Consider the following 21,218-nt stretch of genomic DNA (forward strand, 5'->3'; position numbering starts at 1 on the left):
GAGAATATTATCCTTATTTTCTTATTATCTATGGTACATTATGTATGTAATACCCGTTAAACTTTTTTGGAAGCTTTGTAAGCAAACAATGTCTACTCATTTTGGTCTTATTTTATAGCTACATGATGATACCAAACAATGTCTATGGTGTTTGGGTATATTATGTATGTAATACCCGTTAAACCATTTTGGAACTTGTAATATTATTCAACTATAGTCTTATATGTTGTTTATGATATTAAGTCGTGTGCTTTTTTCATTTGTTGTTTTCTTTTTCTTTTTCTTTTACTCTTTTCTTCTCACAAAACTCTCTCATCTTTTTTTCTCAATCTCTTTCGTCTCTCTAGATCTCATTTATCGATTCATCGATTTCGTTCGTCTTAAATAAGCTATGTGTTTGTGAAATTCCTGTTAAAGAATGTTGATGCATATGTGTTTGTTAAATTCTTGCATACCAATATTCTTCAATTAAACACCATGACATACAATCACACAAAAGCAACACAAATGTCATTCAATCTTCAACTGAACCATACAATCGAAAATGCCATATAACTTTGATGTCATTTTAACAATAAAAAGAACAGCCACCGCAATCACTTCTACTTCAACAAAATCATAAACAAAATGAATACAATCACACAAAGCAAGACCTTGATTTTCTGACATTCACTAGCTATTAACTCCATCGTGTCGTCGCTGATATTAGCAACGGTAGTTGGATTATGAACTTCTGACTCTTCATTTTCCGAAGCTTGTGCATCATTTTCTACAGTGTTGATTGTGTTTAGCACGTCAGAGTAACCTGCTGTAGATGGTGACAATGTGGGGGGGTCCAACCATTCAAAAAATCCGCATCCCTGTGAGTTTCTATTTTGCGTAACAAAACAACCACTCAATCACCAATACTCTTCAAAACCCCAAATTGTGAAGCAACAATTACCTTGTATTGAGGACAACCAAAAAAACGTCTTACTGGGTTATGCCCAGTACGTGACGTCCTCTCGACGCTACTCAAACCACAAGAACAAGTCGGCCGCCGTACTACCGCCTCATCAACAGTCACTCGGGCTTTCTTGCGATTAGATGCACTGCTCGCGCTGCTCTCCATCCCGAACAGAACTCAAGTCGATTCGCTTCCATGCCCAGCGACAGAGATTCCACAGTAAGTTGATTCGCTTCCATGCCCAGCTACTGAACTCCGACTCGATTGTCTTTTGGGAATGTTTTGGAACCCTAGATCGATTTAGGGATATGATAGAATATAAATGATTTTATTTGTTTATTCTTTTTCAAAAGATTTCATTTATTACTTTAACAAAACAATTATATTCGAATTTCGAACCCAAGCCAAGGCCATTTCGGTAACTTCATTCGCCTTTCCTAACATGTGCCTAACACGTAAGTATTTAACTGACGTTTTGGGCTTAAAATAGACGGTAGGCCCGACTTCGTCACAGCTTATGATATTGAGGGGTAATATGGTCGATTTTATATTTCCAGGGGCGTATTGTCAGGAACGCCATACGTCAGGGGGCAAGAGTGTCATTTATTCTTTATCTTACGAAATCACAATGACGTAGTACACTACGGACTCCTGTGTTTTGCACTCTTATTGTAAAAACATAGTTTTTTGAATTAATGACATTTTTAGTCTCTGAACTATGTCGTGTGTAACAACTTGGTCCTTCGGCGAAAAAAGTTGTAGCATCGATACCTGGTGAATGTGAGAAAATCACGTTTGATCCTTCTGTCAAATTTATCGTCTATTTAGACAGAAATATGCTGACGTGGCTTGATCGACTAGGGTAGTTAAGTAATTTTATATTTCAACCGATTAAATGGAACCTATTCGATACATTTTCCCAAAAATATTCAAATTGAACGACAAAGAAATTGAACGACAACGAAAATCTTAATTGGCGGCTGTGAAAACCCTAATGGCGAAGACGAAGTCGCCGGCAACGAAGATGCCGGCGGTGGCATTTATTGGAGGAGCAACGTCGAGTCGAAATACAACCCCAGTGCAGTCGGGGTGTTACGGTGAGAATGAACTCTCAAAAGTTTTTGGTTAGTTTTAGAAACCTGAAAATGATTTTTGGATACCACGGGGACCACTTTTTTTATGTTGTCTGTAGCCATATTTTTTGGTCGGAATTTGTCTGGGACCACGCGAATAACTTGTTTATGGTCGGATATTATTTGGGGATAACTGGGACCACGCGAATAACTTGTTTTTGGTCGGATATTTTCTGGGACCACTTGTTTGTTTATTCCTTCTTTGTTTTGTATGGGACCACTGGTGTTTTATTGTCCCCTGATGCATATTATTTGTTTATTGAATATTCTTGTTTATTTTTGTCAAGTAATGGACTGATTTTTGTCCTCTGATTGTTTTGTATATTGACAGAGGCGTTGGTCAACAACTTTACGTTACAAGTCCACCATGGTGGATCAATGGTATTTGATACTGATGGAACCTGATACGTTGGAGGTGGAATAAGTCCTCAAGAATTCACAGATTTAGACAAGATGTCTATCTTTAAATTAAATGGGATTTTGAATGACCTGGGTTACTCATCTGCTCCAACAAATTTCTTGAAGTCGGGTACGAGCGATTGGATGACTTTTGTTGAAAATGATGAGTGCTTGATTGAAGATATGGCTGAGATATTGAAGACACAGTGGGAGGTATACTTGTTCTGTTCTCACCCACTTGACATGACTGAGAATGAGGAGCTATTACGTGCCGGTGATGAGCTAATACCTGCGTGGAAGAAGAACAGCCAACGCTTGAGGTTGACGCTAACAATGAGGTTAATGATGATGAGCTGAACGGTACAGACACAGATGAAGAAGCTACAAAACAACCCGGTGAGGCTGAGTTCGGGTTCGAGTTGAGCGAGGAGGACATTCAAGTTGATGGAGCAGCAGTGGATCTTGGGGTTGCTGGGCTACGAGACAAAGGAAAGCGTATTTTCGATGAGGATTTTGATCCAGACAGTGAGAGTGAAGACGATATTGACGCTGACATTGGAGGGTTCGACACAGATTCAGAAGAAGAGTGTGAAAAAGAAGATGACAAGTTCTGGAACAAGCGAAACCCGAAGAAGAAACTGCCGCGATTTCAAGAGTTTAGAGAGGAAGGTGATATGGGTAAAGTGAGCATCGACACTGTGCCCGCCATCTTCAGGGAAATATCACTAAGGTAAATGAATTTATTTTTTGATGTGTTTGAATTCTGTTTATAGACGTGTATTTTCTAATTTTTTGTATTCAATCTCATCGGCACTGTGACTCAACTTATTATTTTTAAATGCCTGCACTGATGTGGCAAATAAAATTTGTCACCTAGTTGAATATAGTAATTATGCCGACTTTTAAAAAAACATAGTGTAATTATAAAAACCAAGATGATGACAGGTTTGGAATTATAATGACAGGTTTTTAAAGGCCAGTTTATGAAGACCAAGATGATGGCCGCAGCTATGGCGTACTCAGCTTGACGCTTTGAGGCTGAGTTAGAGTTAATCAAGGCCGGAGATAAGAGTGCTTACAATTGGCTCATTGAAAAACACCCTCAACATTAGGCAAGGAGCCATTTCCGGCCAGGACCAAAGTGCGACATCTTACTCAATAATCTGTGTGAGAGTTTCAATGGGACTAGATCAGTGCTAATGGCTCGACAGAAACCAATTTTGTCGATGTTGGAGCGGATTCGAATGTATCTACTCAAAAGGTTCACCAAACAGAGATTGGCTAGAGATAAGTGGAATGGAGAAATTGGGCCTCGGATTTACAAGATATTGGAGAACAATAAGGTCCTTAGTGCACAGAACATACCATATTGGGCCGGAGGATCCGATTACCAAGTCTCGAACATGTACTGGTCAATGTACGCAGTGAATTTAGCACGCCACTCATGCTCATGTAACAGATGGAATCTTTCAGGTATTAATCTACTCATATGTCTTACTCATATTCATGACTTGGTTCAACACATGATTAACACTTATTTTTTGTAGGAATACCGTGTGCTCATGCTATAAGCTGCATTTGGCACAAACACGATGATCCTTTGAAATATGTGTCAATGTGGTACAAGAAGCCTTGTTATGAACAAACATATGTTCAAGGGATATGTCCTATTAATCCCCTAGAACAATGGCCACGAACAACAAAGAACCCTATGTCCATGCCACCGGACCGAGCAAAACCCGGAAGACCAAAGAAGCTTAGGCGAATCTCTCATGACGAGGTAGTTCCAAAGCGAGTACAAAGATGACAAGAAAATATATCATGTCACGGTGCTCAAAATGTGGGAAAGAGGGCCATAATGTGAAAACATGTTTCAGGCGAGTAGAAGAATCAAGGGTACATCAATTTCTGTAATGGCTATTATACTTGAATTCAATATGATTTAGTATTGACTATGTACATTTCTGTAATCAATTTCACAGAGGCATGGAAGAGCATCACAACCAGCATCATCCCAGCCTTCTCAAGTTCAGCCACCATCATCAAAGCCTTCTCAACCTCAGCCACCGCCATCACAGCCTTCCCAAGCTACACAGCCACCACGACCGTCACCACCTTCGAGTCAAGCTACACAACCATTGAGGGTGAGGGTACTACTGAATTTTGATATTCTTAATTTTTTTTGTTCTCATTCCATGTGTCTTTTTATTGTACAGAGAAGCCCGAGATTTAGGAGTCACAACATAAGATAGGATCTCATGAATTGATAGCTTAAATCAACTGAAAATATCACTTACTAAAACTGAGAAATAAACCAACTGACATTACTTGAGCATTTGAATCCAGAATACCAGACAACATTACACGTTCATTATCAGTTACAAAACAACTTTCATCACAAAACCTGCATCACAACTTACTTGAACAAAAGTACAACCACAAACAGTAATATAACCATGGCCAACATCTTAATCTGTTTTAGATCTTTCGATTCAAAAATTCTTTCTTTCACTGCACAGCTCTGGTGGTCGTGAAATTCTTCTGTTACCAAGTCCGACTTCGTCCTCTCAAACGCATTAATTCTCTTCAACAGTCCGGGAATAATCGTTGTTGATCTTGCGCACATTGGAGGGTCTAGCCATTCATGAAATCCACAGCGCGGCTCTGTTTTATGCTTGGTAATTTTCAAAATATTTAGAGTCGGCAATTTCACAAACACAGAAAGAAAAAAATTGAAAATTCCTAAATTGAAAACCTCACCTTATACCCGGGGCATCCATAAAATCTTCGACCCGGGTTTTCAGTCATCCACGACGTGCGTTCGACCCCAGTAGCGCTGCAGAAACACGACGGAGGTCGTCGCCGCCCACTCGACCCATCGACCTCTACGCGAGATTTCCTTGACGAAGAAGACAGAGAGGATTCCATGACACTCCAAGCTTGTCGCGGTTGTCTTCAAGCCCAATTCTGAAGAAATTTGTTCATTTCGTCTCGATTATGGAATTAAACGATTTGGGATTTTAGGGTTTTATCGAGGGATTTGATTTTCTCGATTTGGGATTACACGACCATATAAAAGCGAATATTCTATAAAAGAAGAGGAAACCATTAAAACATGGGCAAAATGGTAACTACCCTAGTCGATCAAGCCACGTCAGCATATTTCTGTCTAAATAGACGATAAATTTGACAGAAGGATCAAACGTGATTTTCTCACATTCACCAGGTATTGATGCTACAGCTTTTTTCGCCGAAGGACCAGGTTGTTACACACGACATAGTTCAGGGACTAAAAATATCATTAATTCTAGTTTTTTTTTTCATCACATAATCAGTCGATGTATTTTACATATATTATATATATATAAAAAAATAATTTTTTTGGCTTACATTTTTTAACAGCAGTTTTGTTAATTTTTATGCATTAATGTTTAAAAATAGACAAACATACCTAGGTCTTTTGTCTGTAATTTTTGCGATGACGAATACACAAGGTGTTTATCTAATCAATAAGGTTAATAAGATTAGGTTAATGAACAATTTAGAATATTTATGTATAAAATTCAACAAAATTTTAGTGTAGGAGTCGTGTTCATAAAAAAAAAAAAACACTAATAAGGCGAAAATCGATATATTAAATTACAAACAAAAAAATTTGAATTTTATTTTCCATAGCGTGTAAAACTAATAAAGTACCCCTACATTAAGTAGAAAATCGATATATATTATAATAACGTGTAATACATGAAAGAATAATCCCCATTAAGAACTCTGATGGGTTGTTATTTAGAAGAAAAAAAAGCATATACAAAATAGTTATTTAAAGCTAGTTGATTTCAAAAATAGTCTAAGCGTTTAGTTTAATTAATTTTATGGAATTAGTTAAAAATTACATTGTTCAAATTTTTCTATGGTGGCAATAAAATATATTTACGGTGTATATAAATTAATCTATATACCAAATTCAAAAAAAAATATTGAATTTTGAATAAATAAATAAAAATAAGTTAAAAAAAAAAAGATGACGTTTGTTGCAACACTCTTCTTGTGTTTGATTTTCACAATCGTGTCGGTGAGCTGCTAGATCGAGAGATAACCACGATGCTGAAAGGACGTAGGAAACCCGCCGTGCTGAGACGGGCGTCTTGCGAAATAAGGTGGTATCAGACATGAACAATCGCTCTAATATCAATTGTTGAGGAGTCTAAGGTTGTTAGCATCGGATACGAACGATTGCTCCAATGTCATTTTATGGGTAAATTACTTCCCTATGGTTGATTACGGTTTGCATGTATTGAACACGGACATATGCAATACCTAATTACGGTTTACATGTATTGAACACGAATATCTCCATGTTATTTAGGCATCTATCTGTAGCCATTCATGAATGAGTCAAAGAACCCGGTAATATGACCTAGAAGTCTCTGACCACTTAAGGATTTAGATTAAGTCTCATTGTGACCATCATAGCGACCCCCGGTTAGTGTGTCATATTGGTGCTTAAACGACACATCAATTACTAAAGGATGTCCGGGTTGTCCATATACCAAATGTACATAATGCTCCCCCAAAGTGATCAACCTTTCACTTGTGTTCCACATATGTGGTTTTAGATCCAGCTATCCAAGCATGCATCAATTACTGGCCATATTTTAGCTCATCGCCCGAAATTAGACGCCCATCATGTAATTCAGTTTAATACGGAGGCTATGGATGATATTTGTTATTGATTTTAATTAGAACACAACTTACTAATCAATTATGGGATAGGGCTCGAGGCTGCCTTTGGCATGCATCGCACTCCATTCGATCGAGGCGATCAGTAACCGCCATTAGGTCTTACCGCATAAATCGTGTAACTTCCCCATAGATTGTTTGCACATGAAAATTTTGTGCTGCGACGAGGGCTCATCATTGTCTCCCACTTCTGACATAGTTGAAATTCTACAGACTATTACACTCGTGAAGTAATAGAAAGAAGGCCTCACAACACTCGCTCACTTGTTTCACTCAACTATGATGATCACTCAATTTTGCTCGTGTTTACACTCAATATTATTGGCTTTTACCCTCTGATAAACTCACACTCTCTTGCCTCTTTCCACTCGAATCCTCTTTTATTTCTTTTGAAACTAAAGAATGGTGATGAAAAAGGTAAACTAGTGACATCCAAACGCGACAAACAAAAATGAAAAAACACAAACAATTACGACACAACACACAGAACCAAAAAGATAGACACCACACTTTGCAAGGTATATGGATATTCAATCAGACTTGTAGAATTATCTGTCTCTTTTTTTTCTTTTCTTTTTTTTTATCTTTTTTTTATGGAAAAGGAACTTCAATAAAGAGGAAAAAGGAGCTAAGAACGATGTAAACAAAACAAGAAAAACTAGGAAACATGGATGAAACTGGCAGAAACTTTTAGGGACTCAAAATCGGTAGAAAACTAACTCTTTTCAGAATAAAATATAGTGTTTATGAATAAACCTTGAATTTATTCAATAGAGCACAAAAAGATCTTCGATTTGATATATTAAACACGTAAATCCAATATCATAATCAAAAGTTGTGATTGTTTCAATTCTGACATAAATTTTTTTTTTCAGGAATGACGAATTTGTTTTTGGTTTTTTTTAATAAAAATAAAAGGATAGATAAAACCTTGATGAACTCCATCGGCTCTAATACCACATGATACGAATCATGCCAATAATGTGACAGTGACCCGGAACCAAAGTTGGTGCCTTCGCAAACAAGGATCACAAGTTCAATGACTCCGTGACCTAACGCCTAGAGAGACGCGAACTTTGGAATAATGAAGATATCACAAACGAATGTGTAAGTTCGATTGATAAGTCGGGGATGAACGCCATACGGAAAGCCTAATAAGTTCATAAGTTTCTTCAAGAAAACAAAGAGAATTCTTTCATTTTTTTTATCAAAAATGTAATCTGACTTTCTCATTCATGAAATCTCCTTAAATAAGCAAAATACAAAGCAAATTCGGAGTTCCGGGTTGCCCTAACTTAAATGGCATAGAAGACATTATTTAGGCCTAATAACATTAAAATTAAAAGGCTAACTTAATAACTAACACATATGGGCTTTATTTCCTCAGGTTTGGTCGCTCTCTACTTCTTGCACAACTAACAAGGTTGTTCATATCTTCCTTCATTTGCTTTGCCATTGCCTTCGCGATTGGTCCTTTTATTTGTTCCTCCTTGATGTCCGTATCAACTGTGTTAAGAAGGTTGATGGCAAGGTGGTTAAGAGCGAGTCTTGGTTCAAGATCAACAACAAAGTCATCAAATTCGGCTTGGTGGAAATTGCTCTAATGACAGGACTGAATTGTCCATAATTTACTAGCGACGAGCTCAAAGAACACAATAGCTCAAGAAAGTATACTCCCAGAGGATATGGTGTGCATGGATTCTCGCACGCTATAGTTGCATGAGCATATGAAATCATGCAAGTGCTTAAACAAAATGAGTATAGAAGCTATTGTGATGCAATGGCAACTCCATGTGTCCTTCGCTGGCAATTTTCGGACCACAACAGATTCAACACCATAGAGCTTGTAGAGGTTGTCTTTGAAAACAGTGAGGTAAATATTTATTACCATAACCGTTAATTTTATCTACTGTTACAATATATAATTGACAAACCTTTTTTTTTTTGTTGACAACTCGTTGTTGACGATATCGTTGAACGCGAAAGGGAGAGGAATGCACCTATATGGTTCCATTTCTTTCACAAGATGTCATATTGGAGGATGTACCTTCTTCGACCGCACACAAGGACTCGTCAAACAAAAGTGCAGGAAAAAGGGTACCGCCAATTGTTAGACCGTATATTTCAAAAGGCCCATTAGTGGGTTTTGTATGTAGGAAATAATATGATCCAAGTGTATTACCTATTATGGTTTAATAATAAATAAGATAAATTCTATTGGTTAATAAATAAAAGATAATTTCTTATTGTACCCTGATGGTTGGTCTATACAAAGTTAATCCTAGGAATTGATCATCTCTCAACTTATTACGTAGTTTTCTTATGCCATCAACAGAAAGCTCTCAAGCTTTAGAGAGAGTCAAGAGAGAATTCAATTCCGGTGATTCCGTCATCGCCGTCGTTTTCATCATGGATTGATATATGATTTTTTTTTTTTTATCTCTAATGATATGTGAAAATAATCTAGTTTTAAGATTTTGACTAATTAAGATTGTTCAATTTGATGCTTACATGTGATATCACAGCTTTGATTGTAAATTAGTGATTTTCCGATTACTTTTTTTTTTTTTTTTTTGTCCGCTTCACTGTTTAATTTTTGACATCCTTTTCTATCATCGCTGAATTGAATTTTATTCTTTTGAATTGGCGATATTTATCGTACATGGGTATTTATGTTATCTTTTTGAATATGAGATTATTGTTATTGTTTTGGTCATTGGCTGATTATTGATGCTTTTCGATTAATATTATTGGGCGAATATTGTGGCCACTAAAATCCAATTATCATCAGTGCAAAAGTATAATCGCATAGTGTAGGCTTGAGAATTCCTCATTGGTGTTGTACCAGCACGGGTAGCCTATATAGCCTATAGCCTATAGTCTAATAGAACAAATTTACTTTTTGCATATCCATCTATTGAAAAGTGGAAGGTGGAAAGTTGAAAGTTATTTATTTAATATGTAAAGTTATTAGTGGTTTCTTTTCTTTCTACTGATGTTGGTTAATGGCATTTTACGCATAATGGTGAATTGTTAAATCATGTATCCTTGATTCACTTATCGAAAATATGGAAGTATGAAATTATAATGATATGATTTGTTCGTGCTTGTGTATTAGAAAGATCAAATAGAATCAAATATGACTGTATGTATTTATGCAAACGATATTTATATAATCCGCAGACTTGCTTATAATGTCATATGCATGTGATACCACTGAGTGTAGTACAGAGTGAATCACTTGGATAAAAGATTCACCCAAAGAACTCCTATAAATTGAGGAATTGCGTTGTTGCAACAACGAAATGGACACTTGACTTCGTCATCACTATTAAGTTGGAAACGTGCCATACAGATAAACTCATTCACGCCAGAATGATACTGAAGACTCATTCACTGAATGTTGGGAATCAAATATTATTAGAAAGAATTTGGATGATATGACAACGAGATTAAGAGTGGAAATTTTTTTGAAGTTTGATGTGAGATAATTGGATGATTGGAAAAATTCAATATCTTAGAGTTTGATTAAAATGTCTACCGAAATTTCGGCAGAATTTCGCCTAAACTATCAACAAACCCAAAACCTCCAATTTCATATAAAACATGTATATACCAGCCACAACTATCATATTGAACAACTAAATCCTAAACTGAGCTTTAGTTGCTCGGTTACATCAATATTATAACAATGTAAATTAATAAATTTAAAGAATTTAATTAATTTTACAATTATAATTACAATATTAGCTTAATTAATTCTAAATTACCTGATTAAGTTATAACAATTTCAATATCTCTTTAAGTTATCAAAATGATTATCTACAAATTAATGAATTTTCTAATTAGGTAATTAAACCTAACATATATAATTACTTAATTAACGGACAATTTAAAAATTAAACACGAAATCTAATTAGTTAAAGTTACTAATTAATTAACATATCAATTAACCTAAAATATTAAAGTAACTAATTACATATTGAACTACATAGTAATGAATTATTTAGTTCATTAACCTAGCATATTAAACTAACTAACTAAATGCATATTTAACTAATAAATTGATTAGAAGATACAATTAAATAACATAATATTAACCTTTGAATTAATTACCAAAATAACGACCTAACAAATTTATTTTCTAATCTAACTACTAACCAAACTTAATTACCATAAATAACCACTAATTAATTACGTACCTCCACCGACGGGGCTGTGAGGCAAAAGGCGGAGCGGGTCATCGATCGACCACGGCTGCGGAAATGCAAGACTGTCAGTGGTCGATGAGGCTGCTCGATGGTCGGGCTCGTTCGGCGTCGCTCGTTGATCGGGCTCGGTCAGCGCGCGTGGCTCAATGGTCGTGACTCAATCGGCGCACGTGGCTTCATGGCGGGCTTGGTGGTCGTGACTCGGTGGCGGGCTCAGTTGGTGGGCTCAGTGGTTGGGCTCAATCAGTGCGGCTCGGCATGGCTCGGTGGTGGCACCGCTCGGAGGCGTGGTGGTGACATCGCTCGGTCGGAGGCGTGGTGGTGGCCTCGGTTAGTTGGAGGCATCGTGGTGCCGTGGCTCGATGGTGGCATCATTCGATCGGAGGAGGTTTTTTGGCGGGTCTTGGTCGTATGTGAGTATCAGAGAGAGGAGCAAGAGAGGAGAGAGAAAGAGATAGATAAATATTAGAATTGATCTAGGGTTAAGAAAAACTTTAACGCTTCGAGCAAGCGACGGAATTTAAAAATTTTCTTTCAAACAAGTAAAACGATTTTACTAACCTAGACAAAGAGCAAGTACATATAAATTAAAATTATAAACGAGCATTATAAGTTTACTAACCTTTGAGAAGCTTGAACATTGAGAAGCCTTTAGAAGGTTGAAACGTTCTTTTCCCCTCGCAACACGTCTCTCTTCTTTCATCGGGATCTCGAGCTACCACGAAAGTTTCTATCACAAGAATTACTCGAGAAAGAAAGGAATTAGTGAGTGGGTACTTTTAAACACGACGACTCGAGAACTAGTCTCAAAGTCGAAGAGCTAAAACACTAGGTCAAGTGTGGACCTAGGTGCCAAAACAAAAACGAAAAATAACTAGAGAGAGAGAAGGTTGGGCGGCCAAGTTCTAGAGAGAGAGGCTCTCAATTTCTTAAACTTTTGAATGAATAAAATGAAGGGAATGAGGGCTCTATTTATAGGAGAGGTTTTACCTTCAATAAGGTAGTTTCCTCTTCTATGGAATATCACATATTCATGAGAATATATTGCCCTTTTCCTATACAAGTCACACGGCCAACTAGGGCCTTCATGACTCCATGGATTTCTTTCCTCTTTTATTTTTGCTCTCTCCTTGCTTGTTTGGCCGCCCACTATACCTTCCTCCTAGAGGAAATTTGTTTCCTCTTTTTTTTGTGGCAAGTATCTTCATACATTAATGTACAAAATAAACTCTCTTTTTTCTTTGGTATGGACGTGCAACAACTTCTAGAAGGCTCCTAGATTTTTCTTCATTTGTTCATGACAACATAAGAAAAGCCCATTAAGAATTTTGACGGAGAAAACAAGACAGTTAAAATTTTGAGAGATTGTGCTTCTAATCGGCGAGAAAATATTAGAAGCAACTTGTCGCTTCTAACCTCAGACAACATGACTTATTGAAGGCAAAATGTTTGTATATCCGTGGAATAGGTTAGAACCGAAGTCGCTTCTCAAAGTCATTTTTGTAGTAGTGTGGTCCATTTTCTAAGTTCCTAGAAAGCCTTGGCATCTGCGCTCAATATAGTATTCCAGGAATACCACAACAAAATGGTTTAGCAGAAAGGTGTAATCGTACTTTCATGGAAACAATTCTTCTTTTCCAAATTTTTGTGGATGCATGCTTTAAAGATCATTGTATTTTAATTGAACAGGGTTCCCACCTAAGACACATTTTGAAATGTGGAAGGGAAGAAAACCTAGTTTAAGGCACTTGCATGTTTTTTTGTTGTGTAGCGGAAGTAAGGATTCATAATCCACATGAAAAGAAATTGGACTCAAGAAGAATAAGTGTTTTCTTCATTGGTTATGTAGAAAAATCTAAAAGGTGTCGATTCTATTGTCCTAACCATAGTACGAGAATTGTCGAAACTAAAAATGCTATGTTTATTGAAAATGGTGAAGTTAGTGGGAGTTTGGAACCATGTATTGTGGAAACTCAAGAAGTTAGGGTCCAAGTACATTTGCCTTTCCCTTATTCTAAAGTTGTTGTTTCTGTTCATGTAGACCATGATAATGATATACAAGAACATCAAATTAATGACCAAGCACCACTGGATGATGTCGTACTAAATGAACCTATAATAAATGAACCACAAGAAGTTGCATTAAGAAGATCTGTAAAAGAGCGTAGATTTACTATTTATGATGATTATGTGGTTTATCTACAAGAGTCTGATTACGACTTAGGAATTGATAATGATCTAGTTTCATTTTCACAAACATAGAAAGTAAGAGTTCTACTAAGTGGTTAGACATCATGAAAGAAGAGCTTAAATCAATGGATCATAACGAAGTTTGGGACCTTATTGAATTGCCTAAAGCTAGTAAAAGAGTCGGGTGCAAGTGGGTCTTCAAGACCAAGCTCGAATCAAATGGATATATCGAAAGACATAAAACCAGACTTGTTGCCAAAGGTTTTACCACTACTACAAAATACCCTTTTAGAGTCGCTCAAAAAGCGACGCGTTATATTTTGGGCGTCGCTTTTTGAGCGACACATATGTTAGTGACGCCCAAAGGTTTGGTCGTCGCTTATGACCAAGCGACGCTCCACGTAAGCGCCACGTTGGATTGGCAGGTGAGGCATCCTATGTGATCGGAATAGAAATATCTCGTAATAGATCACAAGGATGGTTGGGACTGTCTCAGAAAGCATACATTAATAAAGTTTCAGAGAGATACAAGATGGACAAATGCTCTGCAATTGTTGTTGATATTCATAAGAGAGATAAATTTAGTCTCAATCAATGTCCAAAGAATGAATTGGAATAAAATAAAGTGGAACGAATTCTTTATGCATCTATTCTCGGAAGCTTGATGTACGCACATACTTGTACCAGACCAGACATCAGTTTTGCTGTCGGAATGCTGGATAGGTATCAAAGTAATCCAAGACTAGATCTTTGGAAAGCTGAAAAGAAAGTACTAAGGTATCTGAAAAGAATGAAGGATCATATGCTTACTTATAAGAGATCAGATCACCTCGAGGTGGTTGGATATTCAGATTCAGATTTTTCCGGATGCGTGGATTACAAAAAGTTAACTTTTGGCTATTTGTTCCTCTTAGGCGGAGGAGAGATCTTCATAGAAGAGTGTGAAGCAGACCGTCATTGTTGCATCCACTATGGAAGCTGAGTTCATAGCATGCTTTGAGGCTACAGTTTGTAGATTATGGCTGAGGAACTTTATTTCAGGGCTTGAAATTGTCGGTACTATCGCTAAGCTGTTGAAAATTTACTGTGATAATTCCGCATCAGTCTTCTTTTCTAAGAACAACAAGTATTCGAAAGGTGCTAAGCATATGGCATTGAAATACTTTACCGTTAAAGAAGAAGTGTAGAAACAAAACTAAAATGTGTCAATCAATCACATTAGTACAAAGCTTATGGTTGCATATTCATTAATGAAAAGGATTGCCCCCTAAGACATTTACGGATCATGTCGAAAGAATGGGGATCCTTGGATGTCATCCTTGATGTAATTTATGTTTTATGTGATTGACACTTTGAGCATGTTTATTTTGTTTCTGATATGAAGTGATGAATCTTGTTTGTTATGGTTAGTATGTACATGAATGCATTATGTGATCAAGATTCGTATTGTCTCTGACAAAGACATTATTGTTAGACCGTTATGAATACCTTAGTCATTATGTGTCATGTCAAGTGTGAACCTAGTATTGTGATACACGGAAAAGATTATGTCGACAAATTGATGTACAACCTCTATGATCCTTATTATCTTTAATGTTTAACAGAGACTTTATGATGTAATCAATATTATGATGGATTCATCTGATACTATGTGTAATTACGTTTATTATTGAGCCATATGGTATCAAATGACACATGGGCCAAGTGGGAGAATGTTAGACCGTATATTTCAAAAGGCCCATTAGTGGGTTTTGTACGTGGAAAATAATTTTGCCCAAGTGTATTATCTATCAGGGTTTAATAATAAATAATATCAATTCTATTTGTTAGTAAATTAAAGGTAATTTCCTATTATACGCTGATGATGAGTCTATATAAATATATAAATTTAACCCTAGGAATCGGTCCTCTCTCAACCCACTACGTAGTTTCTTATGCCATCAGCAGAAAGCTCCCAAGCGTAATTAGGGGTCAAGAGAGAAAAATAAATTCCAGTGATTCTGCCACCACTGTCGCTCTCGTCATGGATTGAGGTCGGCTTTCTTAGATCTCTAATGATATATGAAAATCATATAGTTCTAAGATCTTGGCTATTGAGGGTTGTTCAAATTAATGTTTACACCAACGTCTCCACAAAACGAAGCCTTTGACAATGTTGCATTCATGACATTGTTGAACAAGGTGTGTAGATTAACTACTAATCGTACTAAGTTTTTTTTATTGTAGCTAGTTAATCATATTTATTGTTAATGTTAAGCAGGTTAATTTTGACATTGTTAAACAAGGTTGCAAAACTCGAAAACGTGCAATCGAAGTTGAAGAGGCAACTCAAGAAAGGGAAAAAAATAGTTTAATGTTGAATTTTCTAACGTTATTAAAAAGCATTTGACGAAATTCTTAAGCTGGTGTCATCAAGCACCAGCAAGGATGCAAACGACGAATCTCTATGAGGCCACGACACGGATCATGTTAACAACTACGAAGCTGATTATATACGTGATATGAAGGTTTTTACTAGCTAGATAAATAAAATTATCTAAACAAGTGTCTGCATCAAAAACCTTAGATTACATTTACAGATTGATTAAGCTACACCCAATGCTAACATAAACATATTGGAGCCGCGCAGACAAAAAACGTAATGGTAGCTACAAATATTTACTATAAATAGTAAACTATGAAGGTTAATACAATTTTATTTTATGGTTAATCTGATTAACTATTAATATATTTTTAATTGACACATGAAAACGAGGGCGAAGGCAAGAAAGGGACACTTGCCAATGCAATTCCGGACATTGTTGAGAAAGAGAGCACATATGGTGAAGAACCAACCATGGATACTGAAAACAATGTGGGGATAACTATTGATGAGGTTGAAGACACTGAAAACGTAAAGGTAACTATATTTTTTCTGTTAATCATATTTACTTTGAAGGTTAATATGACTAACTGTTAATATCTCTTTAATTGACACATGAAAACGTTGACGATGCCAACAACGGGATATTTTCCAATCCAATTCCTGACGTTGTAGAAAATAGAGCTCAGGTGGTGAAACATCAACTAAGGATGATGCAAACATAGTGAGGTTCACTATTGACGAAGTGGGAGAGACCGAAAATGTAAAGGTAACCATATTTTTTTTCCTATGAATCTTATTTAGTTTGGAGGTTAATCTGATTAACTATCTCATATTTGTTCAATTAACTTCGAATGATAACTTCACGACTGTGGCAATGACATTCTTAACAGAAAACTAATGACGAAGGCAAAAACGGGAAACGTGCGAATGAAATGCGGATTTTGTGAAAGAAAGCACAAAGAAATTGGAGGTTGGATGAAAGAGGAAGAACAACGATGAACAGGTAAATAAAAAATTTAAGATCAATTTGGTCAAATATTAAATACCAATTATGCTAATGATTTGTTTTTGCAGAAAAAAAAATCGGTGAAAATGGAGGATAAAAAGGAGCAACCGAGAAGAGCAAGTAAACGCACAAAGACGAAAGGAACGTCTATGGGCTTAAACTAACAGCATAAAGAGAATGTCACAAGAATAATGGATAAGAAGCGAGAGAGAAGCAGTAAAACAACCATGCCATACACAATATGTGGCAAAGAAACCGAACAAAAAATGAAAAGACGATGAGACTATTATGGATGATGATGCAAATTATCCATAATTTAATCTTCATTTGTGCAAGTTTATGGAAAAGATGTAAAATGATCAACAATATCAATCATTAGTAAAAACAACCTTAAATAATCTTTACTCTCATTTTTCTTAGTAGGATACTTTTTTCGAACAAGGATATCTTACTTTTGGTTTATTTTACTATTTAGTTATTCTATATTGCTGTAAAGACATCAACTAGTATTTCAGTTTTTTCATTTTACTTTGACCGTGTGGATCTGTGTTTATTAACCAAGTAGTATTTACAGTTAACGACATAATTGGAAATCAATATACAAGCTTTACATGTAAAAATTTAGTCCATTAGACAGGTTCGCTTGTTGCGGCCACATCAGTCACATTTTTCATAATTTAGCTTCTTCAAATCCTCCGAAGCTCACCTGTCTTCAATTGGGTACAAGCTATAGCATGGGAACATGAGAACTCGTACAACTACCAGTAGAAGCACGTACATGTTCTATTAACCAAATTTATAGTTTCGTTTCCTCCATTATCGATTACTTGAAGGTCGTGCAAGTTTATGGGAGTGACCAGCAAGTAATAAAAATAGTAAATAAATGATATCTTGGAAGTAAATAATATTTACTCTGAATGATATTAAATATGAGTGTAAATAAAACAAAGGCAAATACATAGTGGATTAACTCACCGACATGGAGCGAGCACTGTCCTCATTCGTCAACATAATCTCATAAGATTTAGGAGTCAGTGATGTGGTCATAGAATTTCCAAAAAAAATAGTGCGCTCATAAAACCATTTTTGGAGTATATTTCGAAGCTCAATAATCAATTGTGATACATGCCAACCCCTTGCTTCTTTCAATACGGAATTTATAGATTCTGAGATGTTGGCTATCATCAAATTGCAGCGCCTGCCCGGGAAGAGCGAACGACACTATCTCTTTCTATCTGCATCCTCTAAATATTTCTTGATGCGAGGATCGATTTTGTTCAATAGACTCAAGTATTTCTCATACACGGATACCGTATACGTCTTTGCACACCTTACAAAAAAAGGGTTTAATTGCATCGTGATGAAAATAAACATTTAAGTTTCTCGAGAGGTGTTGCGTGCATAATGCTGCAATTTTAGCTTTTGGAAATACTCTAGAAACAACCTTCGCGATCTATTTATGCCTATCCGAAATGACAACCATCGATTCACACATGCTCATGGCCTTTTTCAGCTTGAGAAAGAGTACCATTCCAACAACAAGTCATTTTCTGAATCAACTATGCCATATCTAATCGAGAAGATATGGTCATCTCCGCAATTATCGAAGTAATACGCAAACTCACTACTACAAACAGGGGATTCCACAACGGTACAGTACCGTTGTGGAATGATTCCACAACGGTTCTGTACCGTTGTGGAATCCTCCGCTGTGTAATGATTCCACAACGATACTCGTACCGTTATGGAATCTTAGGGATTCCACAATGGTACAGTACCATTGTGGAATCTTAGAGATTCCACAACGGTACTGTACCGTTGTGGAAACATCCATTTTCCACAATGGGACAGTCCCGTTGTGAAAAATGGATCAATTTTTTTAAAAAATCGCCGCGGCCACGTATTGATTTCGCCGCGGCGAACACTTCCACAACGGTAAAGCCGTACCGTTGTGGAATAGTTCGCCGCAGCCAATGACATACGTGGCCGCGGCGGAGTTGAATTATGATGTTTTCCGTTTCTCGCCGCGGCAACGTGACTTACTCGCCGCGGCGAGATCTTCCACAACGGGATGGTAGTCCCGTTGTGGAAGAATTTTCCGCGGCGAAATGTTCACGTGGCCGCGGCGAATATGTTTTGTGTTTTTTTAAAATTCTCGCCGCAGCAAGGTATACCTTTGGCTGCGGCGAGATGAATTCCCAGGAAACTTTGCCGCGGCGTAATTATTACACGCCGCGGCCAAATTGTACCTGAGAGCTATTTTTTTGTTTTCCAATTAAAAACCTGTAAATGAAATTATATATTCAAAACCAAATACATCCATAACATCCAAAACCAAATATATATCAAAAAAATCCAAAATAAATATCTATATCCAAAATCAAACTAATATTCACATTCTATAAAAGTTTGTACGTATAACACCCACTCTTCTCGAACTTTCTCTAAGTTATCCGGTGTATATGACTTCTTCATTTGTAATTTATCTATACCAACTCCAACAATATCACGCATATAACTCAAGACATAATACCCGCATTCCGTGTTTCCGATTTGTCTGGGAGCCGAGGCACTTGTGATTAAGGTTGATTGACCGTTACTTCGGGCTTCTTGATTGTGAAGCTTGAAATCCGAAAAAATCCTTATGTACAGGTACTTATTCTATCGTCAACCGGAAAGAGTGGGAGCAAGCCAGTCTCCATGTCTTGCATAACGTTTCCGAGGTCACGCCGTTTGTGGATATTCATTTGAAAGAATTGAGGGCAAATGATCCAAAAAGAGCTAAAAATGAAAAATGGTTACAAGAAGAGCACAATCGTTTGTTTCAGAAGTGGCTTGGAAAACGATTATTTCAAGAATCAGGACATTCAGAAACGTTGAGCAAAATATATGGCGGTCCTTCGTCAATGGTTACAAGGTACACTGCTTGGTGTGTCAATGGTTTTACTTTTTACACCAAAGAAAGAGACAACAAGCATCCCGTTCAAAATAGTGGTGTTACATTACTTGCTGAAGCATTACACGTTTCTTCGGCAAAGGATAAAAATCCAAAAAAAGCTTTCATGAACTATTATGGGTACATTGAAGACATTTGGGAACTTGATTATTGTGGGCTACGAATTGCTTTGTTTAAGTGCAAATGGGAAGACAACAATCATGTTAAAGTTGATAAAGACGGAGTTACGATTGTCGACTTTCGACGTACAAGTTACGAGAATGATTCATTTATTTTGGCCTCACAAGCAAGTCAAGTGTTTTACGTACCAGAACCCGTCAATCCAGATTTGTCATTAGTGGTTCACATGAAAGCGAGAAATATTGAAGAAGATGAAGACGACAACATGTCTAGAATCCCCCCATTCACATCCGGCTTGCCACTTGTTGATGAAGAGATCGAAGATTTTGATGATGATGATGTTTCTCATTTACATCGTTCGGATATCAATCATATTTTAGTGTGAAACAAAAAAAATATGTATTTTAAGTTTTAGATGAATGATCATGTAGTTTATTTTATGATATATACTTTATAATATTATTGTTAATATCTTGTTGATAAATACTAATATGGCCGCTGCCAAGACTATAAAACGTCAAGGCTTAATTATCCGCCGCGGCCATGTATAATACACGCCGCGGCCATCATGTCTCGCCGCGGCCAATAGAACACGTGGCCGCGGCGAAATAAGTTCCAGATTCTATGTTTTTTAAGGAACCCATTTCGCCGCGGTCATGTATACAACACGCCGTGGCCATGATATCTCGCCGCAACCAAGAGGATACGTGGCCGCGGCGAATTACTTCTTCGTCGGGGAGAATCTAGTTATTACTTATTAATCTAAAGTAATATCAAACATAATCAATACATAAATTTTAAATACTCAAATCATCCATTCAATACCATAACAATACCATAACAATACCATAACAAGTCTCAAACAGGAATTCATACAATACCATAACGAGTCTCAAACACAAATTAAAACTGAAACAAGTATCAAACACACATAAAGACATAAATATTTAAGTCTCACACACATAAAAAAAGTTGAAAACAATAATTAAACTTAGAAGGTTTCAAAAAACACATAAAAAAAAAGTTTACTCGTTGTCGTCGTTGTCATTCCTAGGTGGTTGTGGTGGTGGTGGTGGTGGCCCCGGGTACTGAGGAGGTGCCATATGCGGTGGCCATTGCGGTGCTTGCGCCTGATAGTATGTGTATTGAGGA

The sequence above is a fragment of the Urtica dioica genome, chromosome 11, assembly GCF_054948205.1.
Source record: "Urtica dioica subsp. dioica isolate 48M chromosome 11, U.dioica_male_clone48M_v1_H2, whole genome shotgun sequence".
NCBI lineage: Eukaryota > Viridiplantae > Streptophyta > Magnoliopsida > Rosales > Urticaceae > Urtica > Urtica dioica.